Below are 15,005 nucleotides of genomic sequence, written 5' to 3'. Positions count from 1 at the left end.
CTGCTGGGGCTGGAGCACATCCCTGAAGGAGCAGCAGGTGGTAAAGCCAGGAACAAGCGGGCCAACAGCCTGGACAACAAGCACTGCCCCAACCCCCTGAGCCAGCTGCAGATCCCCAGGGAGACGGTATATGACCAGCTGAACCACTTCCTCATCTCTGACAGCCAGCTGCCCAAGAACATCCTCCTGCTCATCATCTCCGACTGGCAGGGGCAGTTCCCGTCTGAGTCCTACAGCAACACACGCTGCCTGGACTGTGCACCTGCTCCAAGGCTGAGCCCAGGCGGCCTTCAGCACCATCATCTCATGGATACAGAGATACCTTCACTACAATTCCCAGCCCCCCAGCCTGTGAAGATCGTGGTGTCAGGAGCACAGCCAGTGCTGTGCTGTGGCTCTTTCTGAAGCTACTGTCCTACAACCTGTGCCCCTATCCCCCTGGCTGGGCTACATTCACTTCCTGGTCATCCTGCTGGGTTACCACCTCGTGGCCAGGTACCCGGGCTCCGTGCATTACCGCTACAACAGCTTCTTCCAAGATCTGCCCAGGCGGGACCTGTTCTACAAGGAGGCCCGAGGGCTGTGCAGGACACGCTGGCCATGGTGTTGAGACTCACACAGTACGTCGCAGGGGCCAATTGTTTCCACCAACTACTTATCGTGGAGGCCACACTCACCTACAAACAGAAGAGCCCCAATGAGGAGTCCTTGAATATCATTCCCTTCGTGGGGGTAGTGGAACTTGGAATTGTGAGACCATTCTGGGTTGCATCAGGACACTTAGATTATGTGGCTCGCTTGGGCTCTAGAGTGCTGTTGTCCACCCTCCATATGGGTCTGCGGCAAACAAGGAGGCATCACGCATCCTTCTCTCCTCTCCGTCGGTGAGTGGGGATGAGTTCTCCCCCAGCCAGGGTGTTGGTGCTCAGCTGATAGGGCTTCAGGTGGATTCCTGGAAGACAGCCCAGCCCGCAAACAGGAAGATAAAGGGTGAGAAGGGAGACCTGCCTGCCACCAAAAACACACTCTAGTGCACCTTCCGGTCTCTCCAGGGCACAGGGCTAAGCACTTTTCTCATTAGATAAAGAGATTGGAGATTCCATTAGGGGTCCCAGTCCTGGGTGAAGCCAGATCAGAAATCCCAGGGTTGAGCAGTAGGGTTCAAACTCACCCAGCTGTCTAAGATGGGGCTGATTTGGACTCATTCAATCAGCAAATATATGAAAAGCCCTGCCAGGTACAGAAATGTTTCTAGGCACTGACCATAATCCAGTGCACAGAGCAGACCCCAAGCCTGCACTACAGAGCTTCCTCCTAGTCGGGAGCGATTCAGTCACACTAGGGCACACAGGCTCAGAGTGTCCACAGGACACCTGATGTGACGTCCTCCTGGCCTCCTCTACCTATGGCTGCATCTTCCTGTATTGTGAAGAGGACAGTGAACCTCTGTTCCAGTAGAAAATGTGATTTGGCTTTGGATCAGAGCCATGAGGGGAGTATGGGACCTGAATTCAAGGTGCCGGCAGAACCCTGGATCCTACTCATGGTGGGATTTCTGCTGGAGGGCAGAGGTCTGAGGGTTTCTCCTAGGAAAAAAGGCAGGAGTCAGAGAGCTGTTCATGTGGACATGGGTGGTGTGGGTGATTGGGGAGGTCAGTGGACAGTGAGCCCCTCAGAAAATTCACACCCTTATGCTTCTAATCCTAGCCCAGTCTACACCCCTATCCAGGGACCTTGTTCACTAATCTGGTAGAACCTTCTCAGTGGTAGCTTGGCTGTTGCTCTCTACCCATGGGAGTTAACTGTCAATTAGAGAAGAAGACCTCCACAGGGCAGCTAGTGAATTAAGCAGCACGTAGGTGCAGGAGCCAAAGTTTGAGGTGTTAGGAGGTCTCTGGACACCAGAGGTGCAGACGGATTTTCTTCGTTCACTCATTGGTAAGCTATACATGGAGCACCTCCTGTGTGCCAATGAGTGACAGGAACTAAATAGACACCAGCCCTCCCTGTCATCATGGAGGTGACATTCGGTGGGAGGGAAGTGGGAGGGTACAGGGACACTGAGAGAGCATGTCAGGTTCCCCTGAAGAAGAGGACAGGCAGTTCCCTCATTGATCCAGAGCTGTCAGGGAGGAGGGCTTTCTGCCAGCCCCTCCTGGGTGGCCAGGCACATATCTGCCAGGACTGCCAGGTTGAAGGTGGGCAAGGAGTAGGTCTGCCTTCTGGTTGGGCAGGAGCAGCAGGCACAGGACCCTAGGCTCTCTGAGTGGTGCTCTGGGAGGTCCATGTGGAAAGAAAAGCCAGGCCTCCGACGCTGCTTTCAGTCTCTCTCTCTCCCCAAGGTCATCTCCTGCATCTTGGGCATCTGGCTGGACCAGTACACTGAAGATTTTTATTGGCCGCCAGAATGTCCCAGCCTGATCATGCTTTTGGCCTCCATAGAGCTCACCGTTCCTGTCCCAGACCTGCCAACCCAGTCCCAGTATCTTCACTCACAGCTGGAGCACCTGAGCCCACTGAGGCGGAGACACAGGAGGAGGAGGAGTGGGTGGTGTGTGTGAGGGGGAGGGCATGTGGCTGCGCCACTCAGAGAAGAGCTCCCAGGGGCTGGGCTTAGGAAGGAGCACAGAGCCACTCAGGTCAGTGCCCCATGGCCTGCAGTCTGGAGGACTTCCTGGCGTGGGGGCTTGAACTGAGACTTCATTGATGGAGATGGGAGGTTCCCTTCCTTGGAAGGCACATGAAAGGCGGTCATGGTGGTAACATAGTCTCTTCCTGGATCTACAGAAGCAGCTCTAGAGCAAGATGAAGAAACACCTAAAGAGAAAATGCCAACTCTGGTGCCCTCGCCTGAACCAGAGCAGGCTCCAGGCACAGCTGTCACCGAACTTCCAGATGTGGACCCACCTGCAGCTTCTGAGACCTTCTCCCCCTCCCCCACCTCATCTCTAGGATGGGCTTTCTCTTTCTCAGCCTTCAAGCCTCTCCTAACTGTGGACATTGGTGCAGCCCTTTTGGAGAGACTTTGGCAATATTAGTCATCTTGGGCCAGGTTCCCTGGAAGCAGTGACTCCTGGGAAGTGGGACAGATTTTAGTGAAGGAATGTCCTCAGAAAAAGAAGATGGAGGGAGGTGAGCAGAGATGTGGACTTATCACACGATGTTCAGCCCGGTCTTGGGAGTGGATCTGGAAGAGGAATTGTACCCATTGAGTGAGTCCCATTGGAGGTAAGGAGCCAGGCTTGTCTACCAGTGCCAGTCATTACTGGCCTCTGGCTAAGCCTACATCCCAGGGCAGTGGAGGGGGAGCCACCTACCCGCTCTGGACAGGGAAAGGGCCCTCAGGAGCCATGAGCAGCCAACATCCACAGCAGCTGGGAGGGGGGATGCCTGAACCAGCCAGTGAAGTTGCATCCACTAGTAAAACCTAAGTTGTGCATGGCCTTCCTGCGAGAAATTCATTCTTAGCAACATACTCTAGAGAAGTTACATTCACGTGCCCATGAAGGATACAAGAAAGTACATTTCTGCCTTGTTTATGATGGTGGAAAACTAGAAATAACCTAAATGTCCTTCAACAGGAAAATAAAGTTATCATAGTAAATGCCTAGTAAAGCGGTAAAAGTAATGGACTGGAGTATGTGTCTCAACGTGGACAAATCTCAAAGCATGATTCGAGTGGAAAAGAAAGTGTCAGGGTACATTCTGAATGATGCTATTGAAATAAAATTTCAAAAATGCAAAATCAACACTAAGTTAACTTGTGTGTACACAACTTTTGAGTAAAATTATAGAAACCTACTTAGGGACAAGCACAAAGTGGATGATAGTAAGTAGCTCTGGGGAAGGGAAAACTGGGATGGAATCCGGAGTTCAAAGATCTCCCAACTGTCACCCTAATGTCCTATTTAAAGACACACAGGCAATGGCAGCATTTTAAGATTTAATAGTAACACAAGTGATCACAATTTATTCTACATATATATTTTATTCTTTTACATTTAATCCTTAATAGTCACACTTTAAAAACTACAGAAAATATTCGTGTGGCTCTATGTACATCTAGAGTGATACTTTTGTCTTTTTGTTTTCCCTATGCTATCGTTTTACTTTCAAATGATAGCAGAAGAAAGTACACAGATGATCCATTATCTTTTGTTAGGCTCCATCACAGCACTTTGCCACATTTCATCATGTCACATGAATTTGTTAGCCATGCTGTTCATATACAATGCAATTAACATTGCATGAGGAAGTTTATGTCAGTGTGAAAATACTCAAAAAAGGCTAATGTTCTTTAGATGGAATTGACAGGATAAGATTTGGGAACACACTTATTCCAGGTGTCTCTTTGCTATCTATTCTATCCAATATTTCCAGTGGTCCATTCCCACCCAGTGATGTTGATCAGAAGAACCAGCTTCATGCTCTTAGACTCAGAGGGGTCATATTTTCACACAGAAGGCCTGCTTTTCCCCCTGGGAAATATTATTCAAAAAGTGATCAGAGGAGATCCGGTGCATTCAGGCTGGTATGTCATAGACAGAGAAGCATCTTTCAGATGCTCAAAACTCAGTGGGATGGCAGTGGGGGGGGGGGAGGGGGTAAGATCAACCACAGGACTTGTATGCATGCATATAAGCATAAGTGATGGATGTGGACAACCCAGGGGGAGGGGCAGGGCAGGATTGGGGGAATGAGGGGACATTGGTGGGGTAATGACACATTGGTAATATCTTATTCAATAGAGAAAAAAAAAGTGATCAGTTCAAGCTTGAGAATGAGAGGCCTATGTTATAGGTTCTCCTACGGTGATTCTTATGCTCTTCGGACTTAGCAAAATTATACATATGAATATTCAAATATATAAGAGCATATTTAATTTTTCTAAGTACTTATAGATGGCCTTCCTGGGTGCCTGTACTAGTTTACACTCCCATCACAGCCCATCATGTTCCCATTTCACTTCCCATCATCACACTCTAATTTGTCTTGCAGATTGGTGTAAAGAGCGCCTCATTACTTCCCTGACTACAAGTACAATTTAACATCTCTGCATATCTTAGTGCAAGTGCAATTGAATACCTCTTCATACCTTGTTAACGTTTTGTGTTTCCCTTTATGAAATTCCCTTTTCATATACTCTACCCTTTTTTATGTGACAGACATTTCTTATAAAATGTAGATATTAATCCCAACAAGGGATTTCAGAGATCGCTTGCAAGTTTTAAGATAAAGCTCCCGTAAACATTTGTGCTCAGGTTTTTGAGTGGATGAAAGTTTCTGTTTCTCTGGGATAAATGCCCAGGAGTGCAATTTCTGGGTTGTGTGGTAGTTGCATATTTAGTTTTCTAAGAAACAACCAAACTACTTTCCCCAGTGGCTGTTAATAGTCTACATTCCCAGCAGCACTGTACGAATGACAGTTTCTCCACATCCTCCCCAGCATCAAGTGTTATCACAGTCTTTTATTTTAGTTAGTCTCTTTGTGGTTTAATTAACCTTTTGCTGATGGCTTATGATGTTGAACTTTTCAAGTGCTCATGTGACAGTGAAGTGTATGTTCATTTATTCTGTTTAATTCTCCAGTGAAACACCTGGGCCTGGATGCCCTTCCTTAGATGCTTTAACTACTAATTCAACTTCTTTAATATACTCGTCAGGACATCACTTTCTCTTGAGGAAGGTTGTATAGTTTGTTTCTTCCCAGGATTTGGTCCGTTTCATCTAACTTGTTACAACTATGGGCACAGCGTTTTTCTCTGTTTCTTGGTCAGTCTGGCTAGAAATCTGTTTGTTTTACCAATATTTTTAGAGAAGCAGTTTTCCAGTTTGTTGAAGGCTATTTTGAAATTCTTTGTTTTACTGATTTCTGCCATTATGGTTCCCCCTTTCCTTGTTTCTTCTAAGTCACTCTGTTGCTCTCTCTAATTTACTATTTGGATACTTCAATCTCTCTTCCCAGCTGTAATTCTTTCCTTAGAAGTCTATTTAGAACAAAAACTCTGTCTTTTATGGCTGCTTTTCATTTTCAGCTTTTCTTTATGGTTTTATGGTTATTTAGTTGCAATTATTCCATAATTTCACTCATAATTTCCGTTGAACTCAGGGTTTATATAGAATATACTTCACTTCAGCTTCCGTTATATCTTCTAAACTGTCCAGATATTTGGTGATTTTAAAGCTATCCTTTCTTATTAACTTCTTACCTTAGTGCATTACGGTTAGAGAACATATAGGCATCATGCATGATGGCTCATGAACATATCAATGGAGAACAAACATATATATCTTCTCTGGAATTTATTGAGACTTCCTATGTGGCATAGTATGTGGTAATGATTTATTTTGTTTAAAAGACTGGGTATTTTCTGTTAGTCTGATATAATATGTCTAACAAAGCAAACAATAACTTCCATTTGTCAAATGTTCTTCTGATGTTTAAAAAATCATTTATTGCTTCTCATTTAACAGGTCCTATTTCTAGAGGCACGTTTAAAATTAATGCATTCTATTTTGCAAGACAAGAAGCTTCCCCTTGCCCTAACCGGTTTGGCTCAGTGGATAGAGCATCGGCCTGCGGACTGACAGGTCCCAGGTTCGATTCCGGTCCAGGGCATGTACCTTGGTTGCAGTCACATCCCCAGTTGGGGGTGTGCAGGAGGCAGCTGATCGATGTTTCTATCTCATCAATGTTTCTAACTCTCTATCCCTCTCCCTTCCTCTCTGTGAAAAATCAATAAAATATTTTTTTTTTAAAAAAAAGAAGCTTCCCCTTAACTTAAAATACATGCAGTTAAATGTATCCCTGTGGTTTATTACACATACCTATATTTTCCTCAGCAAGGCATGCTCTTTGATATGCCCTCCTGTGTTTCATTCCCCTACCCTCATCCACTACACAGTGCTCACACTATCTAATATTTTAGATTTTTTCCACTATTTTTTCTACATTCTTTTAGTCAGGAATAAACTTAGCATGGGGCCATGTGGGCAGAGCTCAAGAGATTTATCTCAGTGCTGTGGCCGATGCAATGCTGTGAGCTCACTCCAGTGAACATGCTTCCTTGGCACAGCAGGAAGTGGCAACGCCAGCCTGACAAATCTCCAAGAGCCACCTACTTTTAGCCCCGACCCTCACCCCCATTGGATAACATAGCAAGCATGTCCCTATTGTATTGGCTGCTTACCCCTTTATATACGGCTGTACTTCCTCAATAAATTTAGATCTGTGTCTCTGAACCTGGTCTCCGGAGTCGTGCATATAGACGCCCCAGTGCATTGGGCTCCATCATTCCTGGAACAGGGACCCCCTGTTCCAGGGCCACATGGCTCACTTCTGGGATTTTTGGTTCTGGCTTCACCCAGGACACGGATCTCTCACAGAATCTCCAATCTCTGTATCTAAGGTGAAAAGAGCTTTGCCCAAGGCCTTGTGGAGAATCAAATGAGGTTGTGGCTTTGTCACGAGAAAGAGAAAATGGCCAATGAGCTCAACCACAGCCCGTGCAGCAGACCTGACCACTGTCCAGGCACCCAGAGAGCACTTTCTAGGGCGGACCCCACTGAGTTTCTACAATAAACCTGTGAGCTTGACCCTAGGTCAGTGATGGCGAACCTATGACACGCGAACTCATTTTTTCAGTTGATATCTCTTTGTTAAATGGCATTTAAGTATATACAACAAATATCAAAAATATCAATCTTTGTTTTACTATGGTTGCAAATATCAGAAAATTTCTATATGTGACACGGCACCAGAGTTAAATTAGGGTTTTTCAAAATGCTGACATGCAGAGCTCAAAAGTTTCGCCATTACTGCCCTAGGTTCACCCCGTGTTTAGAGGCACAAGCACTCAGAGTCATGAAGTGCCCTGAAGACTCCCAGCAAGCAGAGGGCCGAGTGACCACTGTGCTGTGCAGGGACAGGGTGCTCACCTGATAAATAGTTGGTCCCACACCTGTTGGGTAGAACAAATGTTCTTTGATAACACAGAAAGATGAGGGCGAAAGCAGAGTCCCCGTTCAGGAAGGCGGCAGCTGGTATTGCACCAGTTTGTCTAGCCGGTGTGCCTGGGGGTCTGCATCATACTGGTATTTTTTAGGAAAGCACGAGTGGATGGTGTGGGGCCACTTGGCGGGTTGGCAGGTGGAGCCCAGGGCTGGGCTGACTGACCTCCATGTTCTGCTCAGGATGCCCACAATGGGAGGCCAGTCCTTGGCATCTGACCACCAGCTCTGAGTCCTGTGGAGGCAGAGTCCTGGCTTCCAGGAAGGGCAGGTGGAGAAGGGAGAACCCTTCTCGCTGGGAGTGTTAGGGGTTCTGAGGCCAAAACTCACTTTCCGTGATTCTCCAGCTCAGCACTGCCCTCCTGACCCCCAGAGAGTTCTGGTTACTCAGCAGAGCAGTTGGGGCTCCCAATGGGGGCTGCACATTAGCTTCCGGGTAGTGAGCACATTTGTACTTAAGAAGGTTTCTCTTTGTGTTTCCAGGATCGGTTTCTGTACTAAACTGAAAGGTTAACAGAAAAGCAGGTGGGCCCTCCGGTGCTTGGTGTCTCCAGGGCAGGCAGGAAGGTGGAGTCAGAATGTCTGGAGATGCAGATGGGGAAGTGCTGGATGCGGACAGACCCTGGGCTGCCAGCTGGAAGAACTTCATTCCACACCACACCTTTGATGAGGACCCGCAGAATGTTCTCCTGGTGCTTCGCCCTGCAGACCAGGTGGCTTATGCCAGCCAGGCACTGGCTTTTGGATTTTGGACTCCACAACCTTGTCCTTGGTTCTCTTGGGAGAAAACAGCACCTTCTTTTTCTTCTCCTTGGTGAGCTCTGTCATGCACATGTTGGGAATTGCTTTGGCCTGGCCTGGGGGAGGACAAGCCCCACTCACTGACAAGATGAGTGGGATGACAAGGCCTCATTGGTGAACAGAGGTAGGGACAAAGGCAAGGATAAAAGCACGCTGCAGCCCAAGGGGGACCATCATCTGAGTCTCCCGAGGTGCCTTAGGACTGTTGCACCCTCCCAACTTTCCCCTGCCTCCCTGAAAAGAATGAACTATAAGGACTCCTGGTTGGGACTCTTCTGCTTGTAGGAGAGCAGGGCTTCCTCAATGGGCAACTGGGAGGCACAGTTGTCCCTGTGACGTACTGTGTGATTCTCGTCACGATGTCCAGTGTGTCCTGTATGGCGTTCTGGGCCTCCAGCTTGTGGAACAGGTCCCACCAGGCCAGTTCCTGGAAGAAGCTGTTGTAGTGGTAATGCATGGAGCCCAGGTACCTGGCCACAGGGTGGGAACCCAGAGGGATGACCAGGAAGCTCATGTAGCCCAGACAGCCGAGCATCTTGTAGGACAGCAGCTCCAGGAAGACCCCCAGCACAGCGCTGAAGTAGTGCTGTGCCCCTGCCACCAGGATCTTCACCGGCTTCGGGGGCTTGGAATTATCGTTACAGTATCTCTGTATCCACCAGATGATGAAGCTGAAGGCCACTGGATGTCAGCCATGAAGCAGATGCACAGAACAGGCAGCATGAGCCACTGGAGGTTGTCTGAGAGGAACTGCTCCTGCCAATCAGAGGTTTGACCAGGATGATGTTCTCTGGCAGCTGGTCATCAGAGATGAGGATGTGGTTCAGCTGTTTGTACGTGGTCTTCCTGGGGATCTGCAGCTGGCTCCCTGAGTCTGGCCATGCTCATTGGCTGGGCTGTTGGTTCACTTGTTCTATGGCTGTGCCGTCTGCCACCCCTTCAGGAACCTGCCCAGCCATGGTGGCCGGGATGCTTCCCTTTGGCCTTGGTGGAGGGGATGAGAGACTCGGTCTTGGTGATGCGCCTACTGGGCAGCATCTTCTTGGTGAGCATGTCCAGGGCTGAGGTCTCTGCCTCTGGGCTGTTCTTGGGTGGTGCTGGGTGCTCCCCTGGGTGGGCATGATCTGGGGCACTAAGTTGGAGACACTGTCACTTGGTTATTGCTGAATGAGCTTGGTCTTCTTGGGCACTTCAGCCGGACTAGGAGGCTCCTTTGTTTTGTTTTGTTTGTTTTGTTAACCCTCACCAGAGGTTATTTTTCCACTGATTTTTTAGAGAAACTTGAAGGGAGGGGGAGAGACAGAAAGGGAGAGAGGCATCGATGTGAGAGAGACACATGGATTGGTTGCCTCCTGCATGTGCCATGGCCAGGGCTGGGGATCAAGCCTATAATCCAGACAGGTGTGCCCATGACCAGATTTGAACCCGGGACCTTTTACTCCATGTGCCAACACACTAACCCTCAGCAAAACCAGCTAGAACTCGGAAGCTCCTCCTGGCTCTTGGCACCATGGATGCTCCCCATATCCATTTTTGAACTGAAATGTGACAGGCCTTCGCACTATGGCCTGAGCTTGGGTTTGGTGGTGCTGAGAAGGCTGTCATCTTCTTCCCTGTCTGGGCTACTGTCACTGGTTCTCCAGCATGTTAGACAGAAGGTGCGGGTCCTCCTCTACTTGGGGACATGATCTGCAGGTCCCTGCTCAGGGTCCAGTGCCTCCTCCGACACTTGGGCCCTGCTCAGCTAAGCTACAACTTTCTGCTTGTCATAGACCTTGTTGTGACTTTCAATAGTTACTGCTTCCTGATCCAGGTCCTATCCATGGGTGGCATCTTCACCGGCCTCCTGCTCAGTGAAGCTCTCATACTCCTCCTTAGAGTAGTGATTTGTAGACTTGTTCTTGGGCCGGCCTGCATGGTGCTGTCCACACGGTGAGTGGACTTGCTAGACATGGAGGAGGTCCAGATTCAGGCGACTTTGGGGGAGGGGGTGCTGTGGGCCACCGAGTCTGAAACACTGTCGCTGGGCTGTTTGATGCCTGTGGGCCCACGTGTTTTCTTGCACTTTGGCCAGATTTGCAGGCTCCTGTTGGCTCCGGGCCCTATGGATGCTTCCATCTCTGTCTGTGAGCTAGAGTGTGCCAAGCCTTCAAAGAACAGTCTGAGCTTGTGCTTGGGGGTGCTGAGGGTGCTGTTATCATCCTCCATGTCTGGGCCACTGTCCCTGGGGTTTTTCAGTGTGCTAAATAGAAGGTCCAGGTCCCACTCCAACTTGGGGACATGCTCTGCTGTGTCCTGCTCGAGTCCACAGCCTCCTCCAACACTTTGAACTTTCCCAGCCACGCCACAACTTTTTCCTTGATATTTTGTGGCCTGGTAATGGACATGTTTCCTAATATCCATGGCCTCTGCTTCTTGAGCTTCCCCATGTCAATGCCCTCCTCAGCCAGGTTCGGTCCATAGGTGGCATAGTTGCTGGCCTGTTGCTCAGAGGAGAAGCTCTGATATACCCCCTCGGAGTAATTAACCCTTGACTTAGCCTTGCATCTGTCCTGTATAGCACTGTCCTCCCATTGGATGGGCTGGTTGGAAAGGGAGCAGATCCAGATCTCGGCCACTTTGGCAGAAGCCTCCTCAGCCATTTTGGCCACCCTTGAGGGGTCGCTGCCTGACCTCAGCCATGTGGATGGCGCCCAAAGGGAGGGTCTTCTAGCTCCAGGTGGTCTGGTCCTTAAAGTACTTCCTCCAGTGCAACAGGACCTTTAGCTTGTTGCCTCCTCACAGGGGAAGTGCGGGTCCTTCAGTGAGGTCAGCCCCAGGTCTGTCTCCAGTTGTCCACTGCGGAACATACTCCGGTAGGATGTGCTTGGAGCCCTGCATTTTCATAGTGATCACCATTGACATGAGGTTGGAGCCCTGCATCTTCATGGCAATCACCATGAAGATGAGGTCCTTCTCCAGTTCTTTCAAACCACCATCTTCATTAAGGTCTGGTTGCACAACCTTGGCATGAATCTGAGGCTGGGGCTGTCCTACTCCCGGGTAGCAAAAAGGTTCTTGGGCATTGGTGTGTTGAATGTGGATACAGAAGTGGGGGAGCTGGAGCTGTGGAGAACAGGACTGTGGGCATCAAGGAAGCTGCAGCTGCTTGCACCATACAGGTTCTTTGCTTTCTGGAAAAGCCTCCTTGACGCTGCAGCAGAGGCACAGCTCCCGGCCACCCTTCAGGGGTTGCTGTCTGACCTTGGCCATGTGGATGGAACCCACAGGGATTGTCTTGTAGCTCCAGATGTCTGGTCTTAAAATGCTTCCCCCAGTGCAACAGGTCCTGTAGCTTGTTGCCTTCTCACAGAGGAAGTGGGGATCCTGCAGTGATGTCAGCCCCAGGTCTGTCTCCAGTTGTTCACTGGGGAACAGCATACTCCTGTAGGATGTACTTGGAGCCCTGCATCTTCACAGTGAGCACCATCGATATGAGGTTGAAGCCCTGCATCTTCATGGCAATCACCATGGAGATGAGGTCCTTCTCCAACTCTTGGAAGACCACCATCTTCATTAAGGTCAGGTTGCACAACCTGGGCACGAATCTGAGGCTGGGGCTGTCCTAATCCTAGTTAGCAAACAGGTTCTTGGGCATTGGTGTTGAACCTGGGCACAGGGGTGGGGGAGCGGGAGGTGTGGAGACCAGGACTGTGGGCAGCAAGGGAGCTGCATCTGCTTACAACATACAGGTCCTTCTGCATTCTGGGGTGATGGTTTCTCTTCCTGTGTTGGGACAGAGGAGGGACATTCCTTCAGGGGCAGTTTCTGATCTTCCAGGTGGGTTGGAGGCTTTGGTTCAGACCTATCCCCTAAGCCCATGGTTGGCAAACTGTGGCTCGCGAGCCACATGCGGTTCTTTGGCCCCTTGAGTGTGGCTCTTCCTAAGCCTTAGGTGTACCCTAATTAAGTTAATAACAATGTACCTACCTATACAGTTTAAGTTTAAAAAATTTGGCTGTCAAAAGAAATTTCATTCGTTGTACTGTTATATTTGGCTCTGTTGACTGGTGAGTTTGTCGACCACTGTCCTAAGCACTCAGTGACTGTTGTCAGAAGGTGGGGCACAAGTGATCCAAGAACAGTGTGTGTGAAAAGGAACCACATGCTCAATGACTAGCTCAGGGAAGGCCTGTGTGGTGTTCTTGCAAACTCAGAGACCTAACGTTATCACAAAGGATGTTCTGAAATGAAAACTTTTAAACTAAAAGCAGTTTATGGTGGGTAGTCATGTCCTAGGCTGGCATCTTCCCTGACAAAGGTCAATCTTAGCCTTAACTGAGCCTGTGTATTGCCTTTTGGCATCTACAATAACATATAATTTGGAATGTCAAAGGAATTTCCCTATTTCCAGACCCCTCAAAGCATAGGCAATGCTCTGTGGAGACCACAAATCCCCTTATTGTTACTGAGTTCATTGTTGACTTGTAACTATCCTATATCCACCATGTAAAAGAAGTATGTCTGTGTCATTTTACTGTTTATCCAGTCACAGAGGATTCCCCACTTTGATTTCTCTGGGACCCTAATGTATCACCCCTGGATTTCATGTTACCACCATACATCTCCTGTTTTGATTGTAATGTATAAAATAAGGTGCAAAACTGCCAGAGAGCATTATCTCAATCCGCTCAGATTTTCTTCCTGCCAATTGTTGACAGTGGGACTTAAATAAACTCCCAAAATTCTTCACAAGTTTGAGTGTTTCATACTTTGACATTTCCTTGACGTAGTGGGTCAGGATTCCAAAAAAAACTCACCCAGGACCAACCTGTGGACATGGTGTTAGGATTCAACAAAGACCCATTGAACTGCTGGTTCCCCACCCATCTGGTGAACCTGGGTGAGTTGTGTCTTAAATCCATGACTTTTCACTTGCTGTTGGTAGAGGGTTAGATTTATTTGAGCTGTATTTTTAAATACTCCAAATAGAACTGAGAGTAAAAGTTGATGGAACTTAGGTTAAGACAAGACAGTAGGAAAAAAAATGGGTGGCTGGTGTTAAATTTTGGCTTTCAATTGGAATTGCTTTCTGAGAATCAGAGCAAAAAGAAAAAACCATTGCCATATAAATTAGAGTAGAACTCAATCAGCTCCAAAAATACAGGGTCATGTCCTCCCTCCAGCCCGAGTATTAGGTATTCTTAGGGGACTAAGAATCTCTGTGGATGTGTGAGGTCATTCCTCATGACCTGCAGGAGCTGCAAGCAAAATTTCAACACAATTGAAATTAAAGTGACTGGTTCTGGTGGGCAAGCACCCATAAGGTTTGGTCAACCGTTCCCTGACCCTCTGGTTGTTTTGGACAGCAGGGAGATAAACCGAGGCACATCAGAGAGTTGAATGTGATTTGAGGGGTGAGAGCCTCATGGAGCTCAACCCATAGGCAACACATGTGGAGCAACTACATTATATAACAACTCTAGAAAATTTGCTCAGATCTGCAGATATCAGAAAGAAAAGAAAAACCACATACACACACACACACACACACAACTACAAAACAATAACAACAAAACACACCTAAAATTAACATGGGAAGTTGTGCCTCCAAGTCCAGGAGATGTCAGGTCCCAGCCCTCACTAATATTCCTGATAGGAAGCTTTTACTTATAAGTACTTTACAGAAATGGGAAGATTTGATTAGAAAATATCCTCCTAAAAATGGCCAAAATGCAGTTTTATTTGCGTGCCTAAATCAATTTTTTGGCATGCAATAGAAATTAGGAAAATGCCAGGTCTAACATTAAACTGAATGAATGAATGAATGAATGAATGAAAGCATATCTTGATTTGGAAATTAAGAGATTCTAAGAAGCACAAATTCTTTTAAAAACAATTAAGGAATTAGAAATTTTAGAGACTGTCTCTGAACTCTTCTGAAGGTAATAAATGCCAACACCCCATTCTTCCACCTTCTCTAGTTCCCCTACTATATCCTTCACCCTTTCCCATCCCTTCTTCCTTTCCCTTCAGTCCCCTCCACTATCACTTCCTACGGACTTAAGAAAAAATGAGAATAGGAATTCTAGCAACTCCCTTTGGAGAAAAGCTTGTCTCAGCAAAAGAGGAACCAGCAATTGTTCCTGATTTTCTCAATGACCCTGATGGGTTCACAAAGGCATTTAACTGTTAGAATATGTAATCCTGGCTAT

At 47.8% G+C, this 15,005-nt stretch overlaps 2 pseudogenes; one reads left to right on the top strand and one right to left on the bottom strand.

Annotated features, from left to right (window-relative positions):
* LOC102262838 overlaps nucleotides 1–1,085 on the top strand; it is a 2,496-nt pseudogene extending 1,411 nt beyond the window's left edge.
* A 7,911-nt stretch (nucleotides 1,086–8,996) lies between these two features.
* On the bottom strand, nucleotides 8,997–12,262 carry LOC102262526 (annotated as a pseudogene).
* Nucleotides 12,263–15,005: the final 2,743 nt, after the last annotated feature.

Source organism: Myotis brandtii, unplaced genomic scaffold (assembly GCF_000412655.1).
Source record: "Myotis brandtii unplaced genomic scaffold, ASM41265v1 scaffold1103, whole genome shotgun sequence".
Classification (NCBI taxonomy): domain Eukaryota; kingdom Metazoa; phylum Chordata; class Mammalia; order Chiroptera; family Vespertilionidae; genus Myotis; species Myotis brandtii.
This window is presented reverse-complemented; position numbering and strand designations above follow the sequence as displayed.